The following is a 13,722-nucleotide window of genomic DNA, read 5'->3' on the forward strand; positions in this document are numbered from 1 at the left end:
TAAATACAAAAGGCACAATACTGACTTAAGTACATGAAGACAGGCTCTTCTTATTGACTATGTTTTGTAACACTCCTGTGACACTAGTTATAGATTCCGATGCTTCACTTCAGGTTTACTGTATCCCTTGGACCTTCTTATTGACGATGAAACACAGAAATTGCATCGGAATTAAGTACAAAAGGCACAATGCCGACTTCAGTACAAGAAGACTGTAACTTCTTACTGTCTATGTTGTGAAACATACCTGTGACACTAGTTATAGATTCCGATGCTTCACTTCAGGTTTACTGTATCCCTCTGACCTTCTTATTGACGATAAAACACAGAAATTGCACCGGAATTAAATACAAAAGGCACAATGCCGACTTAAGTACATGAAGATTGACTCTTCTAACTGACTATGTTTTGAACCATTCCATTGACACAAGTTATTGATTCCGATGCTTCACCGCAGGTTTACTGCATCCCCTGGACCTTCTTATTGACGATGAAACACTGAAATTGCATCGGAATTAAATAGATTAGGCACAATGCCGACGTAAGTACAAGAAGACTGACTCTTCTTACTGTCCATGTTATGAACCATTCCTGTGACACTCGTTATGGATTCCGTTGCTTCACTCCAGGATTACTGTATCCCTTGGACCTTCTTATTGATGATGAACACAGAAATTGCATCGGAATTAAATACAAAAGGCACAATGCCGACTTAAGGACAAGAAGACTGACACTTCTTACTGACTATGTTTTGAACCATTCCTGTGACACTAGTTATAGATTCCGACGCTAAACTTCAGGTTTACTGTATCCCTCTGACCTTCTTATTGACGATGAAACACAGAATTTGTACCGGAATTAAATACAAAAGGCACAATGCAGACTTAATTACATGAAGACAGACTCTTCTTACTGACTATGTTTTGAACCATTCCTGTGACACTAGTTATAGATTCCGATGCTTCAATTCAAGTTTACTGTAACCCTTGGCCCTTCTTATTGACGATTAAACACAGAACTTGCATCGGAATTAAATGCAAAAGGCACAATGCCGACATAAGTACATGAAGACTGACTCTTCTTACTGACTATGCTTTGAACCATTCCTGTTACACTAGTTATAGATTCCGATGCTTCATTTCAGGTTTACTTTATCCCTTAGACCTTCTTATTGACGATGAAACACAGAAATTGCATCGGAATTAAATACAAAATGCATAATGCCGTCATAGCTGCATGAAGACCGACTCTTCTTACTGACTATGTTTGAACAATTCCTGTGACACTAGTTACAGATTCCGATGCTTCACTTCAGGTTTACTGTATCCCTTGGACCTCCTTATTGACGATGAGACACAGAAATTGCTTCGGAATTAAATACAAAAGGCACAAGGCCGACTTAAGGACATGAAGGGTGACTCTTCTTTTTGACTATGTTTTGAGCCATTCCTGTTACACTAGTTATAGATTCCGATGCTTCACTCCAGGTTTACTGTATCCCTGGGAAATACCTATTGACGATGAAACACTGATATTGCATCGGAATTAAATACAAAAGGCACAAGGCCGACTTAAGGACAAGAAGACTGACTCTTCTTACTGACTATGTTTTGAACCATTCCTGTTACACTAGTTATAGATTCCGATGCTACACTCCAGGGTTACTGTATCATTAGGACCTTCTTATTGACGATGAAACACAGAGATTGCATCGGAATTAAATACAAAAGGCACATGCCGACTTAAGTACAAGAAGACTGTATCTTCTTACTTTCTATGATTTGAACCATTCCTGTGACACTAGTTATATATTCCGATGCTTCACTTCAGGTTTACTCTATCCCTCTGACCTTCTTATTGACGATGAAACACAGAAATTGCACCGGAATTATATAAAAAAGGCACAATGCTGACTTAAGTACTTAAAGACCGACTAATCTTACTGACTATGTTTTGAAACATTCCTGTGAATAGTTATAGATTCCGATGCTTCACTTCAGGTTTACTGTATCCTTTGGACCTTCTTGTTGGCGATGAAACACTGAAATTGCATCGGAATTAAATACAAAAGGCACAAGGCCGACTTATGGACAAGAAGACTGACTCTTCTTACAGACTATGTTTTGAACCATTCCTGTTACACTAGTTATAGATTCCGATGCTTCACTTCAGGTTTATTGTATCCCTCTGACCTACTAATTGACGATGTAACACAGAAATTGCATCGGAATTAAATACAAAAGGCACAAGGCCGACTTATCTAGAAGAAGACTGACTCTTCTTACTGACTATGTTTTGAACCATTCCTGTGACACTAGTTATATATTCCGATGCTTCACTTCAGGTTTACTGTATCCCATGGACCTTCTTATTGTCGATGAAACACAGAAATTGCATCGGAATTAAATACAAAAGGCACAATGCCGACTTAAGTACAACAAGTCTGTATCTTCTTACTGTCTATGTTTTGAACCATTCCTGTGACACTAGTTATAGATTCCGGTGCTTCACTCCAGGTTTACTGTATCCCTTGGACCTTTTTATTGACGATGAAACACAGAAATTGCATCGGAATTAAATACAAAAGGCACAATGCCGACTTAAGGACTAGAAGACTGACTCTTCTTACTGACTATGATATTAACCATTCCTGTGACACTAGTTATAGATTCCAATGCTTCACTTCAGGTTTACTCTATCCCTCTGACCTTCTTATTGACGATGAAACACAGAAATTGCACCTGAGTTATATACAAATTCACAATGCTGACTTAAGTACATGAAGACCGACTCTTCTAACTGACTATGTTTTGAACCATTCCTGTGACACTAGTTATAGATTCCAATGCTTCACTTCAGGTATACTGTATCCCTTGGACCTTCTTATTGAAGATGAAACACAGAATTTGCTTCGGAATTAAATACAAAAGGCACAATGCCGACTTAAGTACAAGAAGACTGCATCTTATTATTGTCTATGTTTTGAACCATTCCTGTGACACTAGTTATAGATTCCGATGCTTCACTTCATGTTTACTCTATCCCTCTGACCTTATTGACGATGAAACACAGAAATTGCACCGGAATTATATACAAAAGGCACAATGCCGACTTCAGTACAACAAGACCGTATCTTCTTACTGTCTATGTTTTGAACCATTCCTGTTACACTAGTTATAGATTCCGATGCTTCACTTCAGGTTTATTGTATCCCTCTGACCTACTTATTGACGATGTAACACAGAAATTGCACCGGAATTAAATACAAAAGGCACAATGCCGACTTAGGTACAAGAAGACTGACTCTTCTTACTGTCTATGTTTTGAACCGTTCCATTGACACTAGTTATAGATTCCGATGCTTCACTCCTGGTTTACTGTATCCCTTGGACCTTCTTATTGACGATGAAACACTGAAGTTGCATCGGAATTAATTAGAAAAGGCACAATGCCGACTTAAGTACAAGAAAACTGACTCCTCTTACTCACTATGTTTAGAACCAATCCTATGACACTAGTTATAGATTCCGATGCTACACTCCAGGTTTACTGTATCCCTAGGACCTTCTTATTGACGATGAAACACAGTATTTGCATCGTAATTAAATACAAAACGCACAATGCCGACTTAAGGACAAGAAGACTGACTATTCTTTCTGACTATGATTTGAACCATTCCTGTGACACTAGTTATAGATTCCGATGCTTCACGTCAGGTTCACTGTATCGCTCTGACCTTCTTATTGACGATGAAACACAGAAACAACATCGGAATTAAATACAAAAGGCACAATGCCGACTTAAGTACAAAAAGACTGAGTCCTCTTATTGTCTATGTTTTGAACCATTCCTGTGCCACTAGTTATAGATTCCGATGCTTCACTTCAGGTTTACTGTATCCCTTGGACCTTCTTATTGTCGATGAAACACAGAAATTGCATCGGAATTAAATACAAAAGGCACAATGCCGACTTAAGTACGACAAGTCTGTATCTTCTTACTGTCTATGTTTTGAACCGTTCCTGTGACACTAGTTATAGATTCAGATGCTTCACTTCAGGTTTACTGTATCCCTTGGACCTTCTTATTGACGACGAAACACAGAAATTGCATCGGAATTAAAAACAAAAGGCACAATGCCGAATTAAGAACAAGAAGACTGTATCTTCTTACTGTCTAAGTTTGAACCATTCCTGTGACACTAATTATAGATTCCGATGCTTCACGTCATGTTTACTGTAATCCTCTGACCTTCTTATAGACGATGAAACACAGAAATTGCATTGGAATTAAATACAAAAGGCACAATACCGACTTAAGTACAACAAGACTGTATCGCCTTACTGTCTATTTTTTGAACCATTCCTGTGACACTAGTTATAGATTCCGATGCTTCACTTCAGGTTTATTGTATCCCTCTGACCTACTAATTGACGATGTAACACAGAAATTGCATCGGAATTAAATACAAAAGGCACAAGGCCGACTTATCTAGAAGAAGACTGACTCTTCTTACTGACTATGTTTTGAACCATTCCTGTGACACTAGTTATATATTCCGATGCTTCACTTCAGGTTTACTGTATCCCATGGACCTTCTTATTGTCGATGAAACACAGAAATTGCATCGGAATTAAATACAAAAGGCACAATGCCGACTTAAGTACAACAAGTCTGTATCTTCTTACTGTCTATGTTTTGAACCATTCCTGTGACACTAGTTATAGATTCCGGTGCTTCACTCCAGGTTTACTGTATCCCTTGGACCTTTTTATTGACGATGAAACACAGAAATTGCATCGGAATTAAATACAAAAGGCACAATGCCGACTTAAGGACTAGAAGACTGACTCTTCTTACTGACTATGATATTAACCATTCCTGTGACACTAGTTATAGATTCCGATGCTTCACTTCAGGTTTACTCTATCCCTCTGACCTTCTTATTGACGATGAAACACAGAAATTGCACCTGAGTTATATACAAATTCACAATGCTGACTTAAGTACATGAAGACTGACTCTTCTAACTGACTATGTTTTGAACCATTCCTGTGACACTAGTTATAGATTCCAATGCTTCACTTCAGGTATACTGTATCCCTTGGACCTTCTTATTGAAGATGAAACACAGAATTTGCTTCGGAATTAAATACAAAAGGCACAATGCCGACTTAAGTACAAGAAGACTGCATCTTATTATTGTCTATGTTTTGAACCATTCCTGTGACACTAGTTATAGATTCCGATGCTTCACTTCATGTTTACTCTATCCCTCTGACCTTATTGACGATGAAACACAGAAATTGCACCGGAATTATATACAAAAGGCACAATGCCGACTTCAGTACAACAAGACCGTATCTTCTTACTGTCTATGTTTTGAACCATTCCTGTTACACTAGTTATAGATTCCGATGCTTCACTTCAGGTTTATTGTATCCCTCTGACCTACTTATTGACGATGTAACACAGAAATTGCACCGGAATTAAATACAAAAGGCACAATGCCGACTTAGGTACAAGAAGACTGACTCTTCTTACTGTCTATGTTTTGAACCGTTCCATTGACACTAGTTATAGATTCCGATGCTTCACTCCTGGTTTACTGTATCCCTTGGACCTTCTTATTGACGATGAAACACTGAAGTTGCATCGGAATTAATTAGAAAAGGCACAATGCCGACTTAAGTACAAGAAAACTGACTCCTCTTACTCACTATGTTTAGAACCAATCCTATGACACTAGTTATAGATTCCGATGCTACACTCCAGGTTTACTGTATCCCTAGGACCTTCTTATTGACGATGAAACACAGTATTTGCATCGTAATTAAATACAAAACGCACAATGCCGACTTAAGGACAAGAAGACTGACTATTCTTTCTGACTATGATTTGAACCATTCCTGTGACACTAGTTATAGATTCCGATGCTTCACGTCAGGTTTACTGTATCGCTCTGACCTTCTTATTGACGATGAAACACAGAAACAACATCGGAATTAAATACAAAAGGCACAATGCCGACTTAAGTACAAAAAGACTGAGTCCTCTTATTGTCTATGTTTTGAACCATTCCTGTGCCACTAGTTATAGATTCCGATGCTTCACTTCAGGTTTACTGTATCCCTTGGACCTTCTTATTGTCGATGAAACACAGAAATTGCATCGGAATTAAATACAAAAGGCACAATGCCGACTTAAGTACGACAAGTCTGTATCTTCTTACTGTCTATGTTTTGAACCGTTCCTGTGACACTAGTTATAGATTCAGATGCTTCACTTCAGGTTTACTGTATCCCTTGGACCTTCTTATTGACGACGAAACACAGAAATTGCATCGGAATTAAAAACAAAAGGCACAATGCCGAATTAAGAACAAGAAGACTGTATCTTCTTACTGTCTAAGTTTGAACCATTCCTGTGACACTAATTATAGATTCCGATGCTTCACGTCATGTTTACTGTAATCCTCTGACCTTCTTATAGACGATGAAACACAGAAATTGCATTGGAATTAAATACAAAAGGCACAATACCGACTTAAGTACAACAAGACTGTATCGCCTTACTGTCTATTTTTTGAACCATTCCTGTGACACTAGTTATAGATTCCGATGCTTCACTCCAGGTTTACTGTATCCCTTGGACCTTCTTATAGACGATGAAACACAGAAATTGCAGCGGAATTAAATACAAAAGGCACAATGTTGACTCCAGGACAAGAAGACTGACTTTTCTTACTGACTATGTTTGAACCATTCCTGTGACACTAGTTATAGATTCCGATGCTTCACTTCAGGTTTACTGTATCCCTCTGACCTTCTTATTGACGATGAAACACAGAAAGTGCACCGGAATTAAATACAAAAGGCACAATACTGACTTAAGTACATGAAGACCGACTCTTCTTACTGACTATGTTTAGTATCACTCCTGTGACACTAGTTATAGATTCCGATGCTTCACTTCAGGTTTACTGTATCCCTTGGACCTTCTTATTGACGATGAAACACAGAAATTGCATCGGAATTAAATACAAAAGGCACAATGCCGACTTAAGTACAAGAAGACTGTATCTTCTTACTGTCTATGTTTTGAAACATTCCTGTGACACTAGTTATAGATTCCGATGCTTCACTTCAGGTATACTGTATCCCTCTGACCTTCTTATTGACGATGAAACATAGAAATTGCACCGGAATTAAATACAAAAGGCACAATGCCGACTTAAGTACATGAAGAATGACTCTTCTTACTGACTATGTTTTAAACCATTTCATTGACACAAGTTATGATTCCGATGCATCACTGCAGGTTTACTGCATCCCCTGGACCTTCTTATTAACGATGAAACACTGAAATTGCATCGGAATTAAATAGATTAGGCAAAATGGCGACTTAAGTAAAAGAAGATTGACTCTTCTTACTGACTATGCTTTGAACCATTCCTGTGACACTAGTTATAGATTCCGATGCTTCACTTCATGTTTACTGTATCCCTTGGACCTTCTTATTGACGATGTAACACAGAAATTGCATCGGAATTAAAAACAAAAGGCACCAAGCCGACTTAAGTACATGAAGACTGACCCTTCTTACTGACTATGATTTGAACCATTCCTGTGACACTAGTTATACATTCCGATGCTTCACTTCAGGTTAACTGTATCCCTTGGACCTTCGTATTGACGATGAAACACAGAAATTGCTTCGGAATTAAATTCAACAGGCACAGTGCAGACTTAAGTACATGAAGACCGACTCTTCTAACTGACTATGTTTTGAACCATCCCTGTGACACTAGTTATAGATTCCGATGCTTCACTTCAGGTTTACTGTATCGCATGGACCTTCGTATTGACGATGAAACACAGAAATTGCATCGGAATTAAATACAAAAGGCACAATGCCGACTTAAGCAGAAGTAGGCTGTATCTTGTTCCTGTCTAAGTTTTGAACCATTCCTGTAACACTAGTTATTGATTACGATGCTTCACTCCAGGTTTACTGTATCCCTTGGACCATCTTATTGACGATGAAACACAAAAATAGCGTCGGAATTAAATACAATAGGCACAACGCCGACTTAAGGATAAGAAGACTGACTCTTCTTACTGACTATGTTTTGAACCATTCCTGTGACACTACTTTTAGATTCCGATCCTTCACTTCAGGTTTACTGTATCATTTGGACTTTCTTATTGACAATGAAACACAGAAATTACATCGGAATTAAATACAAAAGGCACAATGCCGACTCAAGTACAAGAAGACTGACTCCTCTTCCTGTCTATGATTTGAACCATTCCTGTGACACTAGTTATAGATTCCGATGCTACACTTCAGGTTTACTGTATTCCCCTGACCTTCTTATTGACGATGAAACACAGAAATTGCATCGGAATTAAATACAAAAGGCACAATGCCGACTTAAGTAGAAGAAGACTGACTCTTCTTACTGTCAATGTTTTGGACCATCCTGTGACACTAGTTATAGATTCCGATGCTTCACTTCAGGTTTACTGTATCCCTTGGACCTTCTTATTGACGATGAACCACAGAAATTGCATCGGAATTAAATACAAAAGGCACAATGCAGACTTAAGTACATGTAGACTGACTCTTATTACTGACTATGTTTTGAACCATTCCTGTGACACTAGTTATAGATTCCGATGCTACACTCCAGGTTTACTGTATACCTTGGACCTTCTTATTGACGATGAAACACAGAAATAGCATCGGAATTAAATAGAAGAGGCACAATGCCGGCTGAAGTACAAGAAGACTGACTCTTCTTATTGTCTATGCTTTTAACCATTCCTGTGACACTACTTATAGATTCCGATGCTTGACTTCAGGTTTACTGTAGCCCTAGGACCTTCTTATTGACGATGAAACACAGAAATTGCATCGGAAATTTATACAAAAGGCACAATGCCGACTCAAGTACAAGAAGACTGACTCTTCTTCCTGTCTATGTTTTGAACCATTCCTGTGACACTAGTCATAGATTCCGATGCTTCACTTCAGGTTAACTGTATCCCTTGGACCTTCTTATTGACGATGAAACACAGAAATTGCATCGGAATTAAATACAAAAGGCACAATGCCGACTTAAGTACAACAAGACTGTATCTTCTAACTGTCTATGTTTTTGAAACATTCCTGTGACAATAGTTATAGATTCCGATGCTTCACTCCAGGTTTACTGTATCCCTTGGACTTCTTATTGACGATGAAACACTGAAATTGCATCGGAATTAAATAGATTAGGCAAAATGGCGACTTAAGTAAAAGAAGATTTACTCTTCTTACTGACTATGCTTTGTACCATTCCTGTGACACTAGTTATAGATTCCGATGCTTCACTTCATGTTTACTGTATCCCTTGGACCTTCTTATTGACGATGAAACACAGAAATTGCATCGGAGGTAAATAAAAATGGCACAAAGCCGACTTAAGTCCATGAAGACCGACTCTTCTTACTGACTATGCTTTGAACCATTCCTGTGACACTAGTTATAGATTCCGATGCTTCACTTCAGGTTTACTGTATCCCTTGGACCTTCGTATTGACGATGAAACACAGAAATTACATCGGAATTAAACACAAAAAGGCACAATGCCGACTTAAGTACATGAAGACCGACTCTTCTTACTGACTATGTTTTGAACCATTCCTGTGACACTAGTTATAGATTCCGATGCTTCACTTCAGGTTTACTGTTTCCCTCTGACCTTCTTATTGACGATGAAACACAGAAATTGCATCGGAATTAAATACAAAATGCACAATGCCGACTTAAGTAGAAGTAGACTGTATCTTCTTCCTGTCTATGTTTGAACCATTCCTGTGACACTAGTTATTGATTCCGATGCTTCACTCCGTTTTTACTGCATCTCTTGGACCTTCTTATTGACGATGAAACACAGAAATAGCATCGGAATTAAATACAATAGGCACAACGCCGATTTAAGGACAAGAAGACCGACTCTTCTTACTGTCTATGTTTTGAACCATTCCTGTGACACTGGTTTTAGATTCCGATGCTTCACTTCAGGTTTACTGTATCATTTGGACCTTCTTATTGACAATGAAACACAGAAATTACATCGGAATTAAATACAAAAGGCACAATGCCGACTTAAGTACATGTAGACTGACTCTTTTTACTGACTATGTTTTGAACCATTCCTTTGACACTAGTTATTGGATTCCGATGATTCACTTCAGGTTTATTGTATTCCTCTGACCTTCTTATTGACGATGAAACACAGAAATTGCATCGCAATTAAATACAAAAGGCACAATGCCGACTTAAGTACAAGAAGACTGACTCTTCTTACTGACTATGTTTTGAACCATCCTGTGACACTAGTTATTGATTCCGATGCTTCACTTCAGGTTTACTGTATCCCTTGGACCTTCTTATTGACGATGAAACACAGAAATTGCATCGGAATTAAATACAAAAGGCACAATGCCGACTTAAGTACAACAAGACTGTATCTTCTAACTGTCTATGTTTTTGAAACATTCCTGTGACAATAGTTATAGATTCCGATGCTTCACTCCAGGTTTACTGTATCCCTTGGACTTCTTATTGACGATGAAACACTGAAATTGCATCGGAATTAAATAGATTAGGCAAAATGGCGACTTAAGTAAAAGAAGATTTACTCTTCTTACTGACTATGCTTTGTACCATTCCTGTGACACTAGTTATAGATTCCGATGCTTCACTTCATGTTTACTGTATCCCTTGGACCTTCTTATTGACGATGAAACACAGAAATTGCATCGGAGGTAAATAAAAATGGCACAAAGCCGACTTAAGTCCATGAAGACCGACTCTTCTTACTGACTATGCTTTGAACCATTCCTGTGACACTAGTTATAGATTCCGATGCTTCACTTCAGGTTTACTGTATCCCTTGGACCTTCGTATTGACGATGAAACACAGAAATTACATCGGAATTAAACACAAAAAGGCACAATGCCGACTTAAGTACATGAAGACCGACTCTTCTTACTGACTATGTTTTGAACCATTCCTGTGACACTAGTTATAGATTCCGATGCTTCACTTCAGGTTTACTGTATTCCTCTGACCTTCTTATTGACGATGAAACACAGAAATTGCATCGCAATTAAATACAAAAGGCACAATGCCGACTTAAGTACAAGAAGACTGACTCTTCTTACTGTCTATGTTTTGAACCATCCTGTGACACTAGTTATTGATTCCGATGCTTCACTTCAGGTTTACTGTATCCCTTGCACCTTCTTATTGACGATGAAACACAGAAATTGCATCGGAATTAAATACAAATGGCACAATGCCGACTTAAGTACAAGAAGACTGTATCTTCTTACTGTCTATGTTTTGAACCATTCCTGTGACACTAGTTATAGATTCCGATGCTTCACTCCAGGTTTACTGTATCCCTTGGACCTTCTTAATGACGATGAAACACAGAAATTGCACCGGAATGAAATATAAACGCACAATAACGACTTAAGTACATGAAGACTGACTCTTCTTACTCACTATGTTTTGAACCTTTCCTGTAACACTAGTTATACATTCCGATGCTTCACTTCAGGTTTACGGTATCCCTTGGACTTTCGTATTGACGATGAAACACAGAAATTGCATCGGAATGAAATTCAAAATGCACAGTGCAGACTTAAGTACATGAAGACCGACTCTTCTAACTGACTATGTTTTGAACCATTCCTGTGACACTAGTTATAGATTCCGATGCTTCACTTCAGGTTTACTGTATCCCTTGGACCTTCGTATTGACGATGAAACACAGAAATTACATCGGAATTAAATACAAAAGGCACAATGCCGACTTAAGTACATGAAGACCGACTCTTCTTACTGACTATGTTTTGAACCATTCCTGTGGCACTACTTATAGATTCCGATGCTTGACTTCAGGTTTACTGTAGCCCTAGGACCTTCTTATTGACGATGAAACACAGAAATTGCATCGGAATTTTATACAAAAGGCACAATGCCGACTCAAGTACAAGAAGACTGACTCTTCTTCCTGACTATGTTTTGAACCATTCCTGTGACACTAGTTATAGATTCCGATGCTTCATTTCAGGTTTACTGTATCCCTTGGACCTTGTTATTGACGATGATACACAGAAATTGCATCGGAATTAAATACAAAGGCACAATGCTGACTTAAGTACAAGAAGACCGACTCTTCTTACTGACTATGTTTTGAACCATTCCCGTGACACTAGCTATAGATTCCGAAGCTTCACTTCAGGTTTACTGTATCCCTTGGACCTTCTTATTGACGATGAAACACAGAAATTGCTTCGGAATTAAATACAAAAATCACAATGCCGATTTAAGTACTGTCTATGATTTGAACCATTCCTGTGACACTAGTTATGGATGCCGATGTTTCACTGCAGGTTTACTGTATCTCTTGGACCTTCTTATTGACGATGAAACACAGAAATTGCACCGGAATGAAATACAAAAGGCACAATGCCGACTTAAGTACATGTAGACTGACTCTTTTTACTGACTATGTTTTGAACCATTCCTTTGACACTAGTTATTGGATTCCGATGATTCACTTCAGGTTTATTGTATCCCTTGGACCTTCTTATTGACGATGAAACACAGAAATTGCATCGGAATTAAATACAAAAGGCACAATGCCGACTTAAGTACAAGAAGACTGTATCTTCTTACTGTCTATGTTTTGAAACATTCCTGTGACACTAGTTATAGATTCCGATGCTTCACTTCAGGTTTACTGTATCCCTCTGACCTTCTTATTGACGATGAAAGACAGAAATTGCACCGGAATTAAATACAAAAGGCACAATGCCGACTTAAGTACATGAAGAATGACTCTTCTTACTGACTATGTTTTGAACCATTCCATTGACACAAGTTATTGATTCCGATGCTTCACTGCAGGGTTACTGCATCACCTGGACCTTCTTATTGACGATGAAACACTGAAATTGCATCGGAATTAAATAGATTAGGCAAAATGGCGACTTAAGTAAAAGAAGATTGACTCTTCTTACTGACTATGCTTTGAACCAATCCTCTGACACTAGTTACAGATTCCGATGCTTCACTTCAGGTTTACTGTATCCCTTGGACCTTCGTATTGACGATGAAACACAGAAATTGCATCGGAATTAATAACAAAAGGCACAATGCCGACTTAAGTACAAGAAGACTGTATCTTCTTACTGTCTAAGTTTGAACCATTCCTGTGACACTAATTATAGATTCCGATGCTTCACTCCAGGTTTACTGTATCCCTTGGACCTTCTTATTGACGATGAAACATAAATATTGCATCGGAATGAAATACAAATGGCACAATGCCGACTTAAGTGCAAGAAGACTGACTCTTCTTACTGACTACGTTTTGAACCATTCCTGTGACACTAGTTATAGATTCCGATGCTTCACTTCAGGTTTACTGTATCCCTGTGACCTTCTTATTGACGATGAAACATAGAAATTGCACCGGAAATAAATACAAAAGGCACAATGCCGACTTAAGTACAAGAAGACTGACTCTTCTTACTGTCTATATTTTGAACCATTCCAATAAACCTAGCTATGGATTCCGATGCTTCACTCCAGGTTTACTGCATCCCTTGGACATTCTTATTGACAATGAAACACAGAAATTGCACCGGAATTAA

Source organism: Schistocerca americana, chromosome 3, assembly GCF_021461395.2.
Source record: "Schistocerca americana isolate TAMUIC-IGC-003095 chromosome 3, iqSchAmer2.1, whole genome shotgun sequence".
Taxonomy (NCBI): domain Eukaryota; kingdom Metazoa; phylum Arthropoda; class Insecta; order Orthoptera; family Acrididae; genus Schistocerca; species Schistocerca americana.